Below are 19,587 nucleotides of genomic sequence, written 5' to 3'. Positions count from 1 at the left end.
TGGCAATAAAAACAAAAATCGTCCACAGAAGCTACAGTTAATATTTCCATAGAATACAAGCGGTAGCCTCGGCGTACCATCGTCATCCCATTTCAAAAAAACAGTTTTGAAAAAAAAAAACGATTTTAAAGCTGGTTAATCCAAAAGTAAATTGATAATTTTTTCACTTTCTTTAAATCCAAAAAAAAAATAAAATTTAACTCCAAGATTAAGTAATTGCTTTACTCATATCGATAATTAAATTTTACTCCAATTGAAATCAAGTTCTCCTCATGAATGTTGTTCATAATAATAACACCTTCAAAAGAGTAAATACTTCTTAAGCCTTTCTGCTTTCAAATTATTCGAAATATTGTAATTTTAATAGACATTTGAAAGTTTTGTAAGTGTAGCTTTACAAAGTCATAAAAATATTTACGTTTTGCGCCCAACCGAGCCCATTTTCGGGCTTTTATTCATAAAAAAACACATTAAAACACACCCAATTTTTCAAGTTTCATACTCCCTTTTTTCATATTTTCCACGAATATTTAATGTTCTCAAACAAGAAAGTCAGAGATTAGTTAGCTAACATAAATATAGTTAAGACCTTTTGTCTACGTTCCATTGCGCATGCGCGCCACGTGGAGGTAGCAGTGCGCGCATTTATTCTACGCATCTAAAGTTTATTTTAGCTTATTTTGTTTGTACCTTCTCCTTTGGTAAATATGAATTCGTGAACGATTACCGAAAACTTTACTTTCATGCTTATGAGCACGCACTGCGTCCCCTCCCATTCATGCGCGCCATCGCACAGCGCATACTTTTGAGTGTATGAACATATGTAACTTCGAAAACAAAAAAATCTGTGGCACGTAACGTCAGTTTACATTCAGTCATTTAGTTTGAGTAAAAGTTACAAGCGTCAACAGATTTGGGCAGTGATTGAAATTTTATACGTTTCAGATATTTTTTTAAGTAGCACTACCAACTTAAATAGACACAATTCCGTTACATATTTGGTCATGCGTGTCCATACATATTTTCACATATGTATGGCTGTGTGTGTATGTATTTGTGTGTGCGGTGGTGTAAAGGTACGTTGGACATCAAAAAGCCCGTAGCTCGTAAACATGTCAGCAAACTCGGTGGAAATTGATGACAGTAGCTGATATTTTTTGTTAATGAGTATTTGGTTACATCGAAAATGAATTTGGTGGAAGGTGTGTATGAGCTATTCTTTACTCATTTATTTATTTTTTTCTTCGCGTGGAAAAATGCTCAAATATTTATTTCGTAGAAAACTATTGCTGATGTTATTTTCTATGAGACTTTTATTTAATTATATTAGATTCAAGTGATATTGCATTTTTGAAAAGCTTTCTCTTCTTCTCTGAGTGGCATATACTATTTAATTTTGTTCCTTATTTACCGGATAGTGTATTTCAGAAGTTACAAATGTAAAAATCTGCTAGCCGTTTGCAACAGCTTATAAATAAGTAAGGAGTTCTATAAGATAAATATCAAAATACACTCGAGCATAATAAGAAAAAGCTCTGACTAAAATGTTACTACTAAAGAGGGAGTAAGGTTAATTCGTACAAAACAAGGCATGTTTTAGTGAACCTTTTGTGTCGACAGCTCTTCATTAATACCAACACTACATTAAAGTATGATATTCTTGGAAGTTGTGAAACATTTTCATGTAAAATATTAAAAAAGAGGTTAATTGCAGTAATTACTCGAACATGTTTCGAAAAAGGTGAATTGTGGTGCCCATATCATGGTGTTGGCTCATCCGAAATCAGTGCAGATTCAACCGTTAAGTAATTGTTTTTCTAAGTTACGCCAAAAAGAAGTTTTCGAAATTTAAATTTGTAAATTTTTTGGAAAACTTTAAAATAGCTAATTTCTTAATTTAAAATAAAAATTATTTACAAATCTGAAAATGATTCTACGAAGCTAGCTGGTAAATTTTGTACAAAAATGAGAAATTTAAACACCAAAATCTTCATTAACAAATATTTTACAATTTCACGGGTATACATACATATATGTACATATTTCAAGAATATAAAAAAAGACCATAAATTTTTTAAGAACAAGATTAATAACTTTTCGAGTTAAATGGTGCTAAAATAGGCTGCAGTGATTCCGGTTTTCTCTGTTAGTAAAAACTAAAAACAAAAATTCTCTCTAGAAATTTAGAATGACCTACGGTAGAAAAAAAAAATAAACATAAACGCCCGCCCATCTTCGAACTTAGCCTTCTTTATGGAGCCAAGGAATACGTGTACCAAGTTTCATCATGATATCTCACTTTTTACCAAGTTACAGCTTGCACGGACGGACGGACAGACGGACGGACGGACAGACAGACATCCGGATTTCAACTCTACTCGTCATCCTGATCACTTTGGTATATATAACCCTATATCTGACTCTTTTAGTTTTAGGACTTACAAACAACCGTTATGTGAACAAAACTATAATACTCTCCTTAGCAACATTGTTGCGAGAGTATAAAAAGTTGTATTTTACTCAAAATTTGTCGTTTTTTTTTTTGGTTTGCCAAAATTCGACATTTTTAAACTTTTAACATTTTAAAACATTTAACATTTTTAAACCACAAAGCAACCAGCAGAGCAATCTCGTCAAAGGTTGTTTTAATAATATAATATAAACATAAACTGTCAACAAACTGATAGGATCTTGTCAATGTGGCTCTAGGCCTGGAAAATCAACGGCTGACCAGAAATTCACCATGCGTGAAATCTTGGGAAAGAACCGTGAAAAGAGGATCGGCAACCACCACCTCTTCACCGATTTCAATGCTGCTTTCGACAGCACGAAAAGGAGCTGCATTTACTATAGGGCTGTGTAAACTGACGCTGAGCGATACCAAAAGCTCCATCAGGATCGGAAAGGATCTCTCCGAGCCGTTCGTTACCAACCGAGGTATCAAACAAGGCGACTCTCTATCGTGTGATTTCTTCAATCTACTGCTGGAGAAAATAATTCGAGCTGCAGATTTGAATAGAAATGGTACAATCTTCTATAAAAGTGTACAGCTGCTGTCGTACGCCAATGATATTGATATCATTGGCCTCAACAACAAGACTGACTAATAAAGCGAAGCAAACGTTTAGTAGTGAACAAGAGAAATACTAAATATCTCCAATCATCAAACAAATAGTCATCGCACTCGCGACTTGGCTCCCACGTCAGTGTTGACTCGGCTTGGAGTCAGCATTAACATCAACAACAACGTCAGCCTCGAAATCCAACGCAAAATAACTCTTGCCAACTAGCTACTTTGGACTGAGAAGTAAAGTCCTCTTTCGAGGAACCAAGCCCAAATTTTTTAAGCCACTCATTATTCTCGTCCTGCTATATAGTGCAGAGGCATGGACAATGACATCATCTGACGAGTCGGCGTTACGAGTTTTCGAAAGAAAGGTTCTGCGGAAGTTTTATCGTCATTTGCGCTCTGACAACGGCATATGGCATTAGATGACATTGACATAGTTCAGCGAATTTACACCCGCGGCCAAGCGTAACTTACCACCTGATATTTTTTCACTATTTTCAATTTTTTCGTTTTTTGGGTAACTTTTTTATGGATTTAATAGAATACGGGGAATATATAGATGGCTCGAATATATTTGGTTAACTGTTGACTTTAATCTGGCCCGTTTGTAAAATTAAATTGAGACAACTTTTTTTAATTTGCACACAAGTCTTTGATTTCATTATTACTAATTCTTGTAATAACTTAACAACATTTTTTGTTTCAATTGAAAATGGAATTACAACATATTCAAAAAGAATAACGGGAAATCTAATATGGCGTCGGTCCACCTCTAGCGGATATTACAGCTTCGATACGAGCAGGCATTGACCCAACAAGTTTCTCCAAAACACTGCTTGAAATTTCCTCCTCCCAAACACTTTGGAACATTTTTTTTTAGCTCTGGTTTACTTTTACTTTTTTGACAGAACTTATTTTTTTTTTAATATTTTATATTTGTGTAAGTCAGAGATCACTTCGTTAAAACTTAACGGAAAAATTCCATTACCGCAATAAGTACCATTACAATGAGTGATAGAACACGTTTTCGCTAGAAATTTCTTAATGGTAAGTTACGTTTGGCCGCGGGTGTAGATAAAGCGCCTGCGCTGGCTAGGTCACATAGGTTCATAAAAATATGCTGAAACAATCGAATATTCACAAATAACTATATTAACGAGAAAAAAAGTTAACTTCGGCTGCACCGAAGCTGACATACCCTTCACAGGTGCATTTCCTTTAGTAACTATGTGTTCAGTTTATATGGAAGCTATATGCTATAGTAATCCGATCTCAACAATTTTTTCGGAGATTACATTATTGCCTTAGAAAATAATCTCTACCAAATTTCGTGAATATATCTTGTCAAATGCAAAAGTTTTCCTTACAAGAACTTTTTTCCGATCGTTCAGTTTGTATGGCAGCTATATGCTACATATAGTAAGATGATCTGAACAATTTCTTCGGAGATTACATTGTTGCTCTAAAAAATAACCAGTGCGAACTTCTGTGAAGATACATTGTCAAATGTAAAAGCTTTCCATACAAGAACTTGATTCCGATCGCTCAGTTTGTATGCAGCTATAAGCTATAGCTAATGAGCAGCTTCTGGAAGAGAAAATGACGTTTGCATAGTTTCAAAATGATATCTTAAAAACTGAGGGACTAGTACAGACAGACGGACGGACGGACAGAAAGACGGACATGGCTAAATCGACTCAACTCAACATACTGATCATTTATATATGTATATATATACTTTATAGGGTCTCCGACGCTTCTGAACTGAACTGAATGGTTTAAGGGTACTTTTTCTGCGCCAAAATTATTTTTAATCGCTATCTGAAACTAGAAATACCAGGCGAGACAAATTTAAAATAAATACAATTCATGTCTCTATTTGTGTGAGAAAACTACTGTCGGGAAGTATGTGTCCCATGAGGTCCGAAACTTATAAAAATATCAACAAAAAATTAATTTTTTTACAACCCTTAATCATGATTCAATTTCACGGCATGATGTATAAAGATCGAATCAATCTAATAATTCGAACTTTGGTTTTGTTTCAGTACTTCCTATACAGTCTGTTCGAGTAAATTTGTAAAGGTTTTTTGAATAGACTTCTTGTGAAAACAATGGATTTCAGCAAAATTTTCCTACTTATCTATTGTTTCAAGGTTGAGGATTAAAATATCGAAAATGAATTGGTTGATGCAGTTCCCAATTTTAACTTGTCGATGGTCGTTTACAATCTTTAAACCTTTTGTTAAAAATTACTTAATGTGTGGATATTATTTGAATGGTTATTGAAGCATATTTCTAATAATAAAGCAAAGTTTCATCAAGCTAAAATATTAATTGGAGCTGGAAGGTCTACTAGAGCGATATCATAACTTCTTCTATTAAATTGCCGTATTGACCTCATCAAATCACCGTATAGGCAAATCGAATCACTGCGCTAAAAGTTTCATTAAACGATTGTTAATTTTTTACATTTATTATGTAATTTTTAAAGACATATCTACTTATCAAACCGTTATCGCAATTGACACTCATATTTCACAATATTTATGGCGACAAAAGTGAATGACATACATACATAAGTTCATATACATATACATACATATGTATGTATATCAGATGGAAACTTATCACTCCTAATGTCTTGACAATTAAGATTGCAACAAAATCGCCATGCTGTGTAATGGAGCTGAGTACTGTACTCAAGAGGAAGAAGGAGAATATACTATAAAAGATATGACGAAAGCTTCATTAATGCACTTCTGCAAGTGCTTGAGTTCGACTGTTACATTTATGATGCGATAGAATACAAAAACAAAAACACCATAAAATAAATAAAAACAGATACTGCTTTAGTCTTGCGGAAATATAGAGCATCTCGCTCAACATCAAAATACGGAACATGAAATCAAAGCAAGAAGTGTTCATGACTTACTTAAGCACATGTCCAACAGACAGCAACTTCTGAGTAGTTTTTAGTGTTTTCCGAAGCGTGTCAGCTGTTGCAATAACAAACAGATTTCTTGTGGAATTGTTGCAACTGCGAAGCATCGATTTTATGGCCGCAAAAATAAATATGAAACTCGGCAACACTAAAGCATAGTGCTGTTTAGGAAAGAGGAAAGTGTTATGCTTTGGGTTTGTGAGTTGGTTGTTAATGAGTTTAGATAAATTAGTTCGAAAACTTATTTGTTTTGACTTATTAAAAAAAATACCTTACATGTGAGAGTTGCTATATATATTTTATTGGTTTGGTGGTAAAATCGAATTACTTTTGTGAAAGCTTTTGCAGTTTTATATCCTTTTTAGTGTATTTCCTTACTTCCATGCTATTTAGATTTAATAGTTTAGAAACTATTGCGATGAAATTTTATACAATCATGCAAGCAATTAAATACATACATCTATATATAATATATACATTTTTATAAACACAACATAATTTATCGAAAACTCGAAAAATATGCCTTCAGCAAAACATATTTTTTACACCAATCTTTTAGAAATATTTTTCGTAGCTCTGAAATTAAATGAATTTTAAGCCAAATGTTTTGGCTGTCTAATTATAAACATACAACTTTAGTATTGTTTAAATTAAGCGAAAGTTGCTAACCTCAGATTTGTAAGATCGTGATCCCAAAGGTTAAAGAAATGTTTCTGCATTGCAGTTAAATTAAATAAACGAATAAAAGATAAATATGTTTTGAAATTTCTTAACCTTTTTAACATAAACAAGTGAGGAAGGGTTAAGTTCGAGTGTAACTGAGTATCTCATGCTCTTGTAAACTGCAAGAATCAGTTTTTCACAAAATTTTTCATTTTAGGCATAAACATACATAACTAACATATTTACCAATATTTCCGGTATAAAGTCAGCCGGAAGTTAGATATTTTTTCTATTAAGTATATGGGGGCTGAGGGAATTATTCATCCGATTTTTTAAATTTTTGTCAAAGCGGCATATTATTATCAAATTAGGATTCTGTCTGAGTTTTTATAATATATCTCATAAATCGACCTATATTTTCGATAAAAGGTTCGCATTAGGACTGGGGCCCCTATATTCGATACCTGAGAGCTTGAACAGTTTTGAATAACTTTCGGTCATAAGCTGACTTATCTGGCATAAAAGGTAGTATTCGTACCAAATTTTATTCTGATATTTTCATTCGAGGCTATTTTGTATACTGGAAAGTAAAAGAACCGTTAAAATTTAAAATTGTGTTATAGGAGAAGTAGGCGTGGTTACAGTCCGATTTCGCTCATTTTCATCATCGAGTAGGTCCTGAGATATGGTTTTTCACCTAAATGTGGGCGGTGCCCATTTTTGACACCGGCTTCTATAAAGCCATCTTATGCCATCTTTGATGTAAAATTTAATGTCTCTGACGCATTCAGTTATTGATTGGAGGAGTGGGCGCAGATTGTGATAAAGTGGCATCATGGGGTTTTATTTCCTTCGAACTGAGGCTGAAAATGCCGTTGCCATCAATAGCGAGCGTTATAATACGATGTTGACCGACCTTTTTAGTCAGAATTTGATGAAATCAAATCGAACGATCTAATTTCCAACAAAAGGCACTTTCTCATGTTTCACATCTGATATGCCTTCACACACACATTGCGTGCAAAATTGGCGACTCGGTAATTTCAAATAGTCAAACAGCCGCAAAGATCATGTGATTTAACGCCTCTAGATTATTTTCTCTTAGCATATGTTAAATCCAAGGTTTACGCCAATCAACCAGCAACGTTCGAGGACCTTGAAAACAACATTCAGCGACCTATAGCCGAAATTCCAGCCGAAATACTGCACCGGGTCATCGAATATTGGCGTAAACGGGTGGATAAGAGCACATGGAGTCATGGCGGCCATTTGGCCGACATTTTGTTCAAATCATAAATGGCAGAAAATTGTCTGCATGACATTAAAAAAACAGAACCAGAATTTTGACCAATTTTGAGTGTTTTATTTCACTATAATATCATGTCATTCCTCTCAGTGGTCCCTTTGTATACAGAAGTAAATGAACAAGATGGCAAGCTGAGTCGATTTAACCACTACGATCTGTCGGTAGATACACGATATTTAAGTTTTCGATCTGAAAGTTTGTACACGTCTTTTTTCTTCAAGAAACTGCTTATTTGTCGGAATATCAGACCACTATAGCATGCAGCTGTCATATAAAGGGAACCATCGACATCAAGTACCTTTTTCATTTGAAGACATTTTCACCAAATTTGACGTGGGTTATTATCTAACTCAAAGATGCAAGCTGCGATGAAGTTATACAGATCGAGTCATTTTAGCATATAGCTGCCATAGAAAATGAATGATCAAAGTTCTTATAACGAGTCCTTTTTATTTTTGAAGGGTATTATAGCTTCGGCTACCGAATTTAACGCTTTTTCTTCTTTTGTATTAAGTACTTATGTGTCTGTCAGCCAATAATTGCCAAGGTCTTAAACATGATTCATATTAACTGCAATCTAAACACATACTTATGGCAAAATCTCCATTGCAATAACTTACCAAATTTTTAAGAAAATATAGAATAGTTTTAATAGCGTTATATGTTTATAGAATATCTTAGAGTAATATTCCACAAAATAATGATCCACTTAGTATTTTTCATTCTCTCCAGCGCTGTGTTAAATTTAAATATTTATCTTATCGTCAATTCTACATCAAATACCTTTCTTAATAAAATCATTTGCAATGGGAATTTTCGGAATTTCATTCACGTTGCGATAGCAGTAATAATAACAACACCTTCTTCAACGCAATCATCGCTATCAAAAAGTTCACACTTACTATACAATCGTAAGTGTGGCGAAAGCGGACACAGATTGCTCGAGAAATGTCGGTCTATTGCTGACGTATTTGCCAGGAAATAATAAATATTCGTACTAAGGTAATTCCAAAATGGACATACAAAACTTTGCAATACTATACATACATATATGCAAAGCAAGTGACGGATTCTGCGAGTGTGGACCACTTTGTGGGTCACTCCGTCCACTCATATGTTGGTTTTTCTAATTGAATTATCTGTTTAAATATGTTATTATTATAAAACACTTGTTGGGCGTTCTCTAATGTAAATCACTTTCTTTGTTTGTGGTGTCCATTGTACATTCAAGTTTCTTTCTAGTTTTAAATCAACATTCTTATGTAATGAATCCACTCGTTTTACGGAATTCAATAGTAATAATTTCAAAGAAAGTGTCTTCTATCATTTATATTTTCTTTTCAGCTCGTTGCGTACAAATATTTCCGCTTTCTCGAAACCCATTCAAATGAAGAGCTATTGATTTACAATAATTGCAATTCGAAAAATAAATAAACATTTATGGCTTTTATTGCACTTAATGTTTATTTTAGTTTTTGTACGGTGCTTAATATTATATTAATTGACTTGATTGACCTTCAGAAAGTTGCTTTATTTTCCCGCTAGGGGTTCCGAATGAGTTCTCTATATAAACAAAATAAAATATATATATAATAATATATAATATATATATAATAATATATGATATATACATATATAATAATATATAAATATATATAAATTTCATCTAAATATTCGCTAAGAACTGCTTATGGTGGAAAAGGTTTCAATTCTGAAGTTTTCAACGACACTCTTCTAATGACACCATACAATTGAATAATAATACAACAATTTCAAGGAACACTGAGTTTTTTGAAGAGAAAAATAATATTATTTTTAAGTTATTTCTATTTTACGTTCGTAAAATGCAGCAAAGCGAGATTGTCCCCATAGACTTTAGACTTTACATATGGTAGCAAATCAATCGCCAAGATCACGAGTTTCATTTTCAGGCGTCAAATAGTTGGTTATTATTGAAGAAAAATGGACTGATGATTCCAATGGCTCACAAACCGCACCTCACCGTTATTTTTTCTGGATGAAGTGGCAGCTCTTGAATCTCTTCAGGTTGCTTTTCGCCCGCAATGCGGCAATTTTGCTTATCTACAAACGCATTCAGCCAGAAATGAGCCTCATCGCTGAAAAACGACGGATCTTCTTGGAACTTTTCAAGAGCAAAGCAATGTCGCTTGGGAAGGTCGAGCGGTTTCAATTCTTGCAAAAGCTGTATTTTGTACGCTTTCAATTTAATGTCTCGTCCAAGTTGCTGCGAACGATGTCGAATCGACTCTCCACGGTCTTCGCGTACACTCTCAGCTACGGCTGCTATATTTTCTTCAATGTGTACTGGACGTGGTCTATGCGGTAGAATATTATCCAATAATGCATGGTAGTTCTCAAGATAGGTGATGGTGTTGCGAATACATTCTTTACAGAACGTGAGTTTTCTTAAAAAAGTTGAACGATTTGTAAACGTTGCTCTGACGTAAGTCTTTCCATGCTGAAATGCCAAAGAATACTAAAAAAAAAAATATGACACCTTGACACGACTCACACTTGATCTGTCAGAAAAAGTATTGAAAGAAGTACCTCTACTTGAATCACCCGTTACATGTAGATGGTTGGCCGAAATAAAAAAATCCAGAAATCAGTAAATAGTTCCAAATAGAATCACGCTAGAATTTTATATTTCTAAGAGCCATTGGGTTAAGGGCACATCTAGTATGACAGCCTAAAAAAGTGTTTTTTGTGGGAAAAAGCTACATCAATACGTGTTTAGAATATGTATTTTAAGAATACATAGGACATTTTTTAAGATAAAACTTACACACGATTTCCGACGGCGTTAAACAAAGGTCCCTCCCGCTGCAGTGATCTCGTTCTTCTACCTGATGAAACCAAACCCAAACTCTTCACTAGGAGCTATTGTTCATACAATTATTGTAAATTGTTCGGCTGTAATTTGCTTTTTCATTGGGAGTGGTTTCTAGGTAGCGGGTCTCAAATCTAGCACCTCGCTCGGTGTGTAGTGTAAAACTTTATACACATTTAAAAAGCTAGCCGCTTGTCTCAAGACCCACCCCCTCTCGAAGTCGCACCTCTGGTGAACAGACGCTGCATTTAGTACCCTTAAACCGAATATATCGGAGTGACTCCGCTGAAGCTTCTCTTTTAGCCGTGGCACCATGCTCCACACGAGTTGGCTACCGCATCTTACACAAGGGTTACTCACGTTTTCGGGGTGCGCCACAAGGCAAGAGTAGCTATTAGACACAGTCCTGCCAATGCATCTGCTAATCCAGAAGCATAGCTATATCCCATTTCACCCGTTGTTACGCTGTTGTTAACTCGGCTATAACAGAGTAAGCGGTGTCTACGTCAGTAAAGAAGAAGAAGAAGAATGCCACTGCTTGGAGAGGTATGTTTTATATATAGTTATCCGATTTTTCCAATTTGGACAAATGATTAATGTAATCAAAATTCATCTATGTATTAAATTTCATTGAGATTTCTCTAAAACGGAGAAATTAATATTTATAATTCCTAAAAAAATCGGTTTTAGACCCATAGTCTCTTAATAAAAATTGTGCAGAATGATCCGCAAAATATTTTCCGCATCCACGATTTTTTCGAAAAACTTTTATAGGGATCGGATCAGTTGTATCCTAGTAATCAAAGATGAACTGTTACAGCCGATTGAAGTGAATTAACTGAGCGGCTATACTTTACAAAAGTTTAATTCAAAAAATGTTTATCTAAAATTCAAGTATGATATTTTTAAAGGCAAATACTATCGATACTAATATGAATACAAATATATCATTATAATAAAAATTTCACACTAGGTGTGCCCCTCACTGATTAACTTTAAAGTGCTTTGTATTGGACGACGCACTGTCTTATTAAATTGGCCTGAATATATGTAGATATGTATAATCCACGAAATTGTTTAGAAAAAGCTACAAATGTATATTTTTATGTATGTGAATATGCTTCCTCTAGTACCATTGAATATTTCTCCAAGTGCAAGTGCGAATCTGCAACAACAATTTCTTGAAATTTCAAAGAATGCACACTTCGCTCCAAAATTCAAAACCAAACTATTTAACCACCTGACGCATGCGAATTGTGTCTATATATAAGTCTGCATGTGTACGCCACAGCGTTTAGCCATAAATTGTGTAAACATTATTAAAAATAATTCAACCACTGGCTATTTGTGGCAAGTGTTAAATTTTCACTAAAATAAACTTTCCATTTTACGACTAAAATTCTCACTTATACGTGTCTTGTTATTGTGCACAATTGACTTGTTGACCTATAGACGCGCCGTTCGCACACATGCATAGATGTATACATATGTTTGAATATATACATACATACATATGTACATGTATAGCGGTGCATTGACTCATTGCTCAGCTATAAACAAAATTTCCCACGCAGATTTTCATTTGTGAATTCAAAATAAAAATTTAGGTACGCATACATATATACAAATATACAACTGTGTGCGTTTCAACGAATATTCGCGGGAAGTAAGCAATACAAACTATATTTATATATGTAAACAGCAAAGGTATTTATGTCCCCTCACTGACAGACAAATTTTAACAAGTTTTATTTTTAGCAACAAAATATTCACGGCATGCAGCGCTTATGCATCACTGTCAGCCCGCCAATAAGTAGGTGAGTGTGGCAGTGTGCGTTTGACATTAGGGCGGCATTTCAATCTAATTAACCTCAGCAACATCTCTTTGCTGCACACTGCTATTTGAAGTGCTTTTGTTGTTGTCATATACATACACATATGAGAGCACATGTGGCAGCAGCACTCACTTCTGGTGCATGCAACAAGCGCCGGCCAACTGTGCGTATGAGTGAATGCAGTTGTGCCTTGAGGCGTTACTCCGACAGTCAACAGCTGTGAAGTGATAAACAATGAAATTGAAATGTGAAGCATACAGACAGACACACAAGCGTATATACATATGTATGTATGTATAGAAGCTTATGTGCGCTTGGAAAGTGCCAAGTGCGTTTCCTAGCTGAAAATGATGTGTGAGAATGCGTAGCTGTAAATTGAGTCTGACATTCAAGACTTTCCATAACACAGCGGGCAACTTGGTCATTCGTCGTATATATATACCTATATGTGCGTGCATATGTGAGTGTGCATTTGGACGAAATGCATTAGAAGCTCTCTACGAGTGCACTTGATGAAAATGTTTCAGCAAATTATCACATCCACTTACTCTAACATATGTATGTACACACCACTTATTTACTTACTGCGTGATGCGCACACATACGCACATGGCTACGCATAATATTCACATTATTAACAATTTGTTTATTTTCCATTTATTTGTTTAGCTTTTTCCAACTAATTGTAATCGGAGCAAAACAGCTGATGTGCGCTGATGCCAAGTAAAAGCACAAGAGACATAAGAAAATTAGCAGAACATATGCCAAACTCACGTTTGCTACCAATGCTCAGTTTTCTTGTCCGTCCGCTGTAATCTAATACAGCAAGTGTCACACGCTAATAGTGTGTTTATTCCAATAGTCTTCTATTCGATCATTTTTCAAGGCTAAATGTATGTATCATACATGATACATATACATATATTGTATGTCGCCACCTATCATGCATTAGATACTTTTTCATTTACCGCACGTAAGTGCTTACAAACACTTCTTTACCGTCCAAACAAACCTAATGTACGGCGAGAAGTGTTGATAACAAGTCAAATAAACATTGTAAGTGTAGTAACTAATTTTTGTTGTGTTGTTCACTAATCGCTGAAGAGTTAAACTCGTGAGCGCCAACGCCGAACTGTCGCAAGATAATTTTTCATTATTTAACACTTCCTCTAATGCGTGACAGACACACGGAAAGTATGTATTCTTCTAGATAAACTGAGTTAAAATTCGAATAAAAGGTTTTTAAAAATAAAAGTAAATTAAAAATATTTTTTTCCCTTAGAACCCTTTTTAGGTTTGCAGATTTGTATACTATATTAGCTATAAGAAATCATCATCATACCCTGTATCCTCCACTGGAGCGTAAGACCTCAATAAGGCTTCTCAAATAGGCTTCTGTTTTTTCCTAGCATCTTTAGTTTGCTGCACGATATGCTAGAGATCTCCTCACCGTGATCTTAGGGCGGCTTTTCTTATGACTTCCTTGGTAGTTCCCATTCATAGCTTGTCAGTAAACTTCTGTAGTATCACTTTTATATAGCTATTCGTTGCTGATGACGCTAGGCCATCACACCATGAGAATATGCCGTAAGCATCTGTTATCAAAGCTCTAAATTTTTCCAGTAAATTGGTCGGTTACAAAGCAGGTTTCACATCCGCAAAGCAATGCGCAGACAATATTGAACTTAAATAGTATAATTTGTGTCGAATTCCAGATTTTATGTAATCGAAAGGAACCAAGTCTGGTGTATACGGCGGGTAGGGTAGCAGTTTCCAGCGAAGTACTTTGATTGTATCCTGCACCTGTCGTGCAACAAAATTACTTTGCCGTGTCTTCTGGCACATTATAGTAATTTAATTCGAACAATACTTGGTTTAAATTGATCATTTGTTGTTGTAGCAATTAGTTTTAATAGTTTTAGAAGTTCGTAATATACCACCACCCTTCTGATCCCACTAAACACAGAGCACTTTAACCCATGATTTTCTCCGTTTAGGATTCTGAAAGTAAATCAAATTTTCATCGCCAGAGAGATTTCGATGCAAAACTACACTTTTGGATCTTTCCTATAACTTTCAAACAGTGTGCAACATTTAACATAGCTGTCAATTGCTTTTTACTCAAAGTATCATCTTCATCTAATGTTGCTTGCAATTCGGTGTCTTCAAACTTATTGGTGGTCTTCCACGTTCTTCATTCCTCACACTGAAATCATAATCTCTCAACCGTTGAAACCATCTTTTACATGCAAAGCATTGGTATTGTGTATATTTTGTCTTTTTAAATGAACTCTGTTCGAAATTTCTTAAAATTATAGGCAATTTTCAGTCTTCACTGTTGTAGAATTAGATACTTCTACTGCTGATGAAGATTATTTTTTTGAAATCCAATAATCTCGGAAATATTGGGTAGTCGAAAAAGTCTTTTCGTATTTCGAATCAAACTTCAACTTATTTTTTTATATTTATGCTAATAAATAAATAAACAAATATGAACCATTTTGAGGCCACTTTTTGCAATTTTTTCGCTATAGACATTATTTTTAACTTTTTTTCATCTTCTCCGGTTTACAAATTTTTGGTTAAATGCAGCTTAATATCTCACCTTTCCATTACTATAAAGTATGACAAAATGTGATCGTTAGCATTGGAGATATACGACTGCAATTTAGTAACAGCCTCAAAGCATTTTCGTTCCCTTTAAAAAATTATTCTTTAATTATGGTATTTGAAGATTACGTGGAACTGTCTTTTCATATTGCTCGTTATCAACTAAATAAGATTCAATTGCATACCTCACACTTGACATTTGTTAGTGTCACTTTCTACTTCAAACTAATGGTTTCATTTAATACTATATATTATATATAATATTAGTTTTTGTAATATGGATCTCATATGTTAGGCAAAGCCAAAAACTTCACCTTAAAAAATTTAAACCGGCGACTGGTGAATGAGTAATAATGCGCGCATGGTCGGCAAGTTCAGCTTATCATTAACACCCAGCCGAATGATAAGATATGGCAAAAAATATTTGTACAATAAATTCTTATGCGAGCACAAAAGGGTGCGAAATCGGTTTTTGTGGGTTGGGTGGGAAATGTTGGCGAGTTCAACCGAAAAAATATTGGTGTTTGTTTTAGCCTTTTCAAATGTGCATGTGTGTGCTTGTGTGCATTCTGTTTGCATTTCGTTAAAGGTGACTTCAGATTTTATATACTTATTTCATTTGCTTAATTCTCCGGAATTTTATGCAACGCAACACATTGTTTGCTAAAGTTTGCGAGGAATTCTTTGCACATTGTATTATGGAGTTATTGCGTATAAATTAAATACTTAAGTATATACAGTTAAAAAAATCCCAAAAGGACATTATCGTTACAAATTCAGTTAGAATGTAATATGGTAAAGCGAAGACGCGTTCCCTCTAGAGTCGAGCGCAACGATTTCGTAAACTTTAAAAGTTTTTTTGTGGCTACAACTTATTGGCCCGTAAACACTGAAAGCTTGCGACCGCACATAAATTCGTACCACTTTAATATTCCCTAAGCCATAAAAACAATTATTTCTGTAAAAGTGAAGAGTACATATGTATGTATATGTAATCATAGATAGCCCCAAACGAGCTTTGCCAAAAAAGATAGTTGGAGCATGCTTCTTGCAAATGGTTCTCATATAAATTCTATATTAAGAGTTTAGACGAGGGATTTGCCTTTACGAATTCATTCACTTTTCTTAACATTTTAACATTTCTTTGAGTCGCGCTGGCTTAATCAAGCACACTTTCATGAAATATATAATAGAAAGTAAGGCTTTCGAGATAAACTCTTATAGCATACGATTCTAATCAGAATTTTTATGAAACCCCAGATGGGTTTCGACAATTAAAAGATCTGAAAGGAGGGATCTATGTTTGAACTTTACTGTTCATGGCCTAGTATAAGATCTCACTCAAAATCTCCGTATGCACAAAAATCCACTCCTTTGCCTTTGAAACCAGGATATTGGGGCCATTGTTATTGTAACGGTTATCTAGTCCCCGTTAGGGTTGAAAGGTTCAAATCAGCGAGGTCATCCAACGGGAGGCCTAGGAAGCGTGCTGTTTCGATGGGGTCGAACCATAAGGAGAGGTGGTTAGAGTCATTCGGAGACACATTGAATATTGGACATATGTTTGGCATGTCGTGTTTGATTCTGAATAAGTAAAAGTTTAACCTGCCACAGTACCCAGAACGAAACTGCGCAAGGGACAGGATTATGCTCCTTAACTGGAAGCATACGGGCCTCCCGTTATAGTTCACCTCGTCTGCGTTTCATTGCATCCAGGCGACCGGCGGTGGTATGGCGTGGTTAAGGACCAACCGGCCGATTGTCTTCTATGTTGCCCCATGTTTTTATCTTTTAGGATGTGTTGCCGGCCGGTCCTTAACTCTTGAAAATTTTGTAGCGGCTCTGTACTTTGGCAATAATTGCTGTGGTACGAGGATTGAATGAGCAGAGGCTGTCTAGAGTCACTTAGTGGGGCAGTCGGAATTTTAACGCCATCGACTGCAATATTAAGATCAAGTCTGTACTCCTTTGTCCTATTTTTGAATATGGTCGCTGTGGAGTTAGTGGGGGAGAGTGTTACGCTCCGTGCAGCGAGAAAGGTCAGAGAAATAGTCCTTTCCTTCTGACCACTTGTTTTAAGCACGAGGTGCTAGAAATTCCATGTGGGGGTTGAGGGAGTTTCGAAATGTAGAAATTGAACAGCAACGGGGAGAGAACACCACCTTTCTTTTCAATTTAGAATTTTTACTCGAAACAGTACGATTGATTGCCAACCGCTCAGGTAGTTCATAGTCCACCTCTTTATCCCTGGAGGGAGCGTAGACTTTACCTTTTTCTCAAGTAACGTTGTGTGGTTGACTGTGTCAAAGGCTTATGACAAGTCCCAGGCTATGAGGATCGTCTTTCAGGGTGGTTTTTGGTTGAGGCCGTGAACTATCTGGGCGTTCAAGTTCTGTGCACTTTATGATTTGCTAGATACGGTGACAGTTCTTTTTTTTTTTTAGACTTTCCACAAAGCCTGATCAGTCAGATATTTTGAAAAGATATATTTAAAAATCAAAATATTAAAAAAATTCCTTCCATAACTTATTTCGATGAATTCTCTGTGCTCTTACTGCACTGCGGTGTACATGTAATCGCTGTAGCCCCAAATTGTAAACCCAAGTATCTTATCAACGCGAGTAGCGCCAAAATAAATATAAAACTCGTATGTACACATTCGTGTACCAAAACAAAGCCTCTACAAACAGACTCACGCACACACTCCTATTTATATACACAGCCTTAAAACTACAAACTGATAAGATAATGATTATGCCTAAGTAAAGTCACATAGCAAAGTTTTGCTCGTTTTTTTGTCGATTCTAGCAAATGGAAATAAAAAAAGGAGCACTGTTTAGAGAGAAGCTCGAGAGCGTTTAGTCAGTTGATTTATTGTCCAAAAGTTGGCAAGTCACTTCTTTAAATAAAGCTGCGCTATCTAAAGCTTCAAATTAGCAAGTGAGTAAAATGTTACTAAGATATCTCTAGAATAGCAGGTGATACCTTTTGCAACGAAAAAAATGTGAAAACTTCATAAACTGCAAGTTAAAGTAAATATTAGAAACATTATCTAGTATTAATAGTCGAGCAGACACTTGCAATAACTTTATTTAGTTTGCCGAAGCAGATGTGTGTTTGTGTAGTGATAATTATCATATCTTATCAGTTATATACTCATATATACATACATACATGCATATATGTTTTAAGTACTCTCACTCTTTTGTGCGATTACTCACTATATCGCCGAAATGATCTCTGAGAGTTAGTTTAAGTAACTCCAAATTTGAAGAGTGAAGCTTTCAAAGCTACCGAGTCTTATTCGTTTTGTTTGTTTCAGTGTGGAAATTTATACCTTAGCGCAGGTTTTTATAGTTTGATATTTTGGAATTGTTTAGTTCGCCACTTTTGGGAGAATTACATATCTCGAGACCAGTCCGACCGATTTCAACTAAATTCCGTATATGACATTTTACTGATATTCCTATATTACCACCACCTTAACCATAAGTTGTATGAATGGAACCCAAACTATTCAATTCCCTGTGTACCGAATATGTGGACCCCAGTGTCTATAGTTGACTTTTGACCGAAAATATCAGTCAATATGTGAGATATATGTATAATTGAAATTCCGGGATAGTCCTTTTCTGACAATAGTATTTCTGTGTTTTAAAAATGGGTTGAATTGAATCAATACTTCCCTCAGGCTCCATATACCTAATATGTATAAAAATTTTCGAACTTCCAGGTGACTTTATGCTGGATATATCGGTCAATACGTGGGTTATTCCAATAAAAAGAAGAGTGCGAAGTAATTTTACTTATAACAGTGTATTTTTGTGCCTAAAATGGATTACATTGGGCGAAAACTTGACTTAGCCCCCATATAACTAATATCAGAATTTTCGAACATCCGGGTGACTATGCTCCATAAGATTCTAAGATGAGGTACCTCAATTAAACCTATGGAACATTTTTTTTAGTATGTGGCATGGTAATAGTTAACAGATAAAATCGGGTCGATACTACCCCAATTGATACTTGCAAGTTGCAAGAGCATAAAATGTTTGGTTGCACCCGAACTTAGCCCTTTCTTACTTTTTTAACGTTCCTTTGAATGACAAGTATCGTAAAATACCCCTTCCCGAAGAAGAATCCGTCCGTCAAAATCGGCTTTTTAATTATTCCTCCAGTATAATTTTTCTAACCTCAAAAAAATAGAATTTATAGAATGGCTAACATCATTTAATAAATGCAATTTCGCTATAAAAGTAAACTCAATTACGAGTGTGTTCCTACCGACCCGCTTATCTGTCGTTATGA

Source organism: Bactrocera tryoni, chromosome 3, assembly GCF_016617805.1.
Source record: "Bactrocera tryoni isolate S06 chromosome 3, CSIRO_BtryS06_freeze2, whole genome shotgun sequence".
In the NCBI taxonomy this organism is placed as follows: domain Eukaryota; kingdom Metazoa; phylum Arthropoda; class Insecta; order Diptera; family Tephritidae; genus Bactrocera; species Bactrocera tryoni.
Note: the sequence above shows the minus strand (reverse complement) of the source record.